General features: G+C 37.2%; 1 protein-coding gene across 1 annotated transcript in view; it reads left to right on the forward strand.

Moving 5' to 3' along the window:
- Nucleotides 1-5,207, forward strand: part of LOC107657382 (dual 3',5'-cyclic-AMP and -GMP phosphodiesterase 11A-like) — a 106,667-nt gene that overhangs the window by 50,521 nt on the left and 50,939 nt on the right. The gene's annotated exons all lie outside the window — the stretch shown is intronic.

The raw sequence follows: 5,207 nt of genomic DNA on the forward strand, positions 1-5,207 counted from the left end.
CCTGCCGGTGTTCCAGGGCGCAGCGGTCTCCGGCGAGCGCTTCTCTCAGTTACCGCCCGGAAACGTAGCGGTACTAAGAGGCTCGCTACCTCTACAGAGGTCTCTAGAGCAGCTAGTGTGGTTGTCCCCTGCCGAGGTTGTTGAGACCATCCTCCATCCAGAGCTCCCTCTATGAGGAAACTGTACTTCTTGGTGCAGAGACCGCCAGCTCGACCCAGCAAACTGCCCGTTTGGTACAGTTCTGAAGTTCCTGCAGGCCTGTTTATCCACAGGGTTGACCCATTCCACCCTAGAGGTCTTCGTGGCGGCCATTGCGGCCTACCACGCGCCTCTCGGTGGCCATTCAGTGGGAAGACACCCTCTTCTTACACGTTTCCTCTGCGGTGCGCTGAGGCCGAGGCCTCCGGCCAGAGAAGCTTATGCTAAGTGGTGGATCAGGATGCTATTCCATAGCCTTGAGCCCTCTGATCTCCCCTCTCCTTTGGGGATCAAGGCTCACTCCTCCAGAAGTTGGCCTTCGAGACAGCGGGCCCCGCCTACTTTAGCCACTCCTGGCTCCCTTTTCTCTCACCTTAGTTGTGCTCTTCCACACTAGGCAGGGATTTGCAAGTCTGGCGTGGGCATTCTCGTTCCCGTAGCATTTTGATGCAGCATCTCGTTCCCTTCGGGGAGCCATGGTTACATGCGTAACCTGGAGACGTTTCTGCAGATATAGTGTATCGTTCATAGTATGTGATTTTTTTTTTGTAGGACAGAATACCGGAATGACCTGAACGCCTTTTCACACAAATTATGATTACAGGGGCAAATTATTGATAAAGAAAGACCATAGAACTTATAGCATTTTGGTCTCGTTCCCTTCGAGGGAACCATGGTTACATACGTAACCTGGAGACATTAATCCAGCATCCAGCACGAGTGAGCCAGTCATCTGAATGATTTTCACACAGACATTTGCATAACATGCACACGCATTTTTGCTCACAAATAAATGCTGTGCAACAATGTGACTTGAAGTGACTAGGCAATGGTTTATATGCAATTACCATGACAATTACACAACATACAGACCTGAATTAGCAAAATTGCAAATAAAAGCCTGAAGAGTGTATACAAGGTCAACTAATTGTCACTTGTAAAGTTAAATTAGGAGGTTTTTTAACCCCAGAAGGTAAAGAAAGGGGGAAAAAATGGTAAAGAGCAGTTTAAAGTAAGAGGAAGGGGGAATGAGACGGGGTAATGATGGAGTGAGATAAGTCTTCCAGAGATTGATTCGTCAACTCATTGGCTTTCCCGTCCACATTACTGTCAGCTTTACTACTTTGATCTCTCTGCCAAAACTCATTTCAAACATCTAAAGTCAAATATCTGCCACTCTATATGTCTATGTCAGAGAGAAAAAGAAAGAAAGACTCAGAGTAATTGTGTCTCTTTACTCACGACCTCTGACACCTCTACATTTGAACTTGCCCGTACCATCAACCCATTTTTTAATCTACCCTGCTGCAGTAGTCCAGGTTAACTCTTCTAGCTGGGACGCAAGTGTCTGCCATTGATCCAGGATTAGCTTCGAGTCTACTCCAGCTCTGTATTAGCATTCTGAAAGAGATAATGGCTTGGAATTGAGGATGATGTAAGATGACTTACTCACTGCTGGATTCAGATGCAATCTGAATGCAATTCAAAGATTCACATGTCCATATTTGGAAGTTCTTCTTTTCTTGCCCTAGATAAGATAAGAAATATACAAGGGCAAAAACAGGGCAAAGTTGAATATTTACAGTCTAGTTATTTGCTTAAAGCAAGAATGGACAATTAGTTCCACACGATTTCGACAAGAATGACAGGTTCCTGTTTGGTTTGTGGTTCATACCAGTGTGACATTGTCTTCTTTAGTGACACATGGGTAAAGATTATTATACAGTAGCATTTTGCGAGTTAAATATCTGTACATATATCTCGATATAGACTTTAATATTATTTAATTCATTATATATATATATATTTTTTTTTTATTTTATATATATATTTTTTTTTGTGGTCATTCACAGAGACTGTAGAACATTATTTATTTACTTATTTATTTTATTTATTTATTATTTTTCCTTATTTATGTCTGTTATTGTGGTGTGGAAATTTTCTCTCGTAACACAACAATACTTAAAGTAAAAATAAACAGACTTCTCTGCATTGTGACATCCCTGCATAACACTAACAATGCAAATGCCATGGGTTCATGGGTTTAGAACATAGGCCTACATATTGATAAATTCTATATGCTGAATTTCCTGGAGGTTGCCGCCGGATGCATTAAAAATAAAGATAACTTATTTTAAATTCACGTCTATTTATAGATGTAGCTTTCACTATAGATGTTTTTCTTCTCATCTAAATGCATAAACAATGCAACAATTGTGCCATTAAAAGATAAAACCAACAAGTACCAAAAAAAAAAGAAAAAGAAAAAAAGATGCTGGGTACCTTCATAGTGCAGATTAATTGTCGAAATACAGGATCATGTTGTTTGTTTACAGGATTGTTTGTATTTTCTAATATTATAAACTCACAGTATAATCACAAATGTTTTTACATTAACCCAACAATTGCAAATTTCCAGTAAATGTATGCCCATCCATTGGACTGATTACACGTGATTCAGAGCATGGTAACGCTGGAGGCGTTCCCATAGCATTTTGACGCAGCGTCTCGTTCCCTTCGAGGGAACCATGGTTACATACGTAACCTGGAGACATTAATCCAGCACTGAATCAGTTGGTGATGGGTTGATAGCACTGCAAACCCCTCGGCCTTAACACAGCAAATACCCCTCCTTTTGCCTTTTTTCTTTCTCTCTTTATTGAGTTTTCCTCTTTCAATCACCCATTTCCATTTAATGGTGAAGTGTTTAAAACATCTAAAAAGCTAAGCAGTTTATCTTAAAATAACCCCAGCAGGTAGATTATTCTGTAGGTTTCATTGGTCATGTCAGTCAAAGATATATGAATGCTGAAACTCCTAACCCTAAACATAATGTTCAGTGGATCATTTGTGATTTTTCTTAAGTTTTAACTTTTCTTAACAGATGACTAGATGATTAAGTTGGCCAGTGAAATTGCTGCAAGGAGGGGTTTCTGCTTAATTTGGTTTGCTAAAAAAAAAATATATACATATGTATATATATATTCAGGATTGATTGACCAATGGCAAATGGGCATAGTGTGTTGAGAAACCTGAAAAAATATATATTTTCTTCCAAATAATAATGCACTGAAAAAAAAAAATACTTTGGACCAACTTGGATAAAAAAAAATTTAATATTATAAAATGTAATATTAATCAAAAATAGCTCTTTTCCCAAAGACATAAACAATCATACAAAGTAAAAATATATTATAAAGGTATTATTATATTTATCATAAATTCCATACTTAATATATTTTCTATAGACATGAGCCAAAATGTTACTTAATGTAGGTCAATATAAGACATAAATTAGCTATAATAGGAAAGTTGAGTTTTCACTTAAGATAAAACTAACATTTTGTTAGTCATCGTTTCATTTGGTTTACTTACTATACAGTAAATAAAGACAATGATTAAAATATATAATATAATAAAATGTTTATTGTGGTGTCTTTTTTTTAAATATGCATAATATTTTCTGCTATGTACTAATAAATAAATAAAATAAAAACCACAATAAGTTCTGCAGTAAGTATATGTTCTTTAATATTTAAACAGAGGTTCATATAGGAAACCATTTTAATTATTATTATTATTAGACCAATATAAAAATGCACTTTAATTAAAGGGGTCATATGATGTTGCTAAAAGGAACATTATTTTGTGTATTTGGTGTAATTGCCTTCACAACATGGCGGCGGCAACAATACTACAACGAGAATAAAAGTTACGCCTTCTTTCTTTGCGTGAACATTTGGGCGGCGTTATGCAAATCTTCCCACATCGTGACGTAGGTATGTGGGGGCGTGTTAGAACGAGCCGTTTTAGGTAGGCGTGGCTGATTCTTAACTTTTATAAAGAATATCTCTTTGGATTTGAGACTTTAGTCTTTGCAACTTTACAGATCTTCTTTATGCACCAAGAGCTTGTAACACTTCAAAGAGAAAGGAAAAATTGAAATCGCATCATATGACCCCTTTAAATGACGCAGTCATTTCACTTATTTCAGTATGTTTGTAGGCTTTGAATTATCTTCATTTGTAGGCTTTTCTCTGCAAATTCTAATAGTTTTTTTATGTCATTAATGCTGATTAATTTGATTAATTAATGGGCATATAATGCAGTTCATTTGATTACATTTTTAATCAGTAGATTTTATAATTAGATTTATTAAAATACACTAAAACATGAGTAAAACTACCAGAATGAACTCGCATATCAATTTAAATCATTCAAAGTATGTTAATTACAAATTTGCTCTTGAGGATTAGGCGTAGGGTTAGTAATGTAACTTAGCTGTAACCACTGGTACAGTACTTTGCAAGGCTAAAACCACTTTGGGTTTTGGATAGACTTGTTCTGGTGTTTATCCAATCACCTGTAGCGTCTGGACCAATCAGACACACCATTTTTCATTTGATTTAACATATCAATTATTCATTAGATTAACAAACGTTCACAGACCCCTCACCCAATAAACATACTGGGTGCCAAGTTGTCTGTGAACAGGGCCCAGGACCCTGGTTACCATGGCAACCCTGACACCAGATACATTTACGACCTAATGGAATGCGAAGCAGGGAAAATCACTGCATGTTCCATCGCAAGAGGCACAAGGCACAGTAGAAGTGGACTTTTCTACTAACTAATTGATAGGAACACCTTTCTTTGAATGAACACACATATCCTTCAGGTCATGGTGTATATTATTGCTGTCTTGTATATTATCTGTTGTATTGTAGACTATTTTATTCATGCTTATGATAGAACCACTCATTCATGTAACCTTACATATACCGTGTTTGGTCTCTATTAATTCGTATTCAGATGATCTAATTGAGAGTGTATATTGCATGTTTATACCTATGCAACATATTACGGTTCTAAGAACTTTTAGTAATCTTTCGTCGACACCCAAGCGAATTACATACGCGAAATACCATGCTTAGAGACAAAGGGTCATAAAACCCTCCAGCAGTTGCAACCGCCCGCTTGGGATTTCAAGCCTTTCTCATTGGACAAGC

Source organism: Sinocyclocheilus anshuiensis, unplaced genomic scaffold (genome assembly GCF_001515605.1).
Source record: "Sinocyclocheilus anshuiensis isolate Anshui unplaced genomic scaffold, SAMN03320099.WGS_v1.1 scaffold355, whole genome shotgun sequence".
NCBI classification, from domain to species: Eukaryota; Metazoa; Chordata; class Actinopteri; order Cypriniformes; family Cyprinidae; genus Sinocyclocheilus; species Sinocyclocheilus anshuiensis.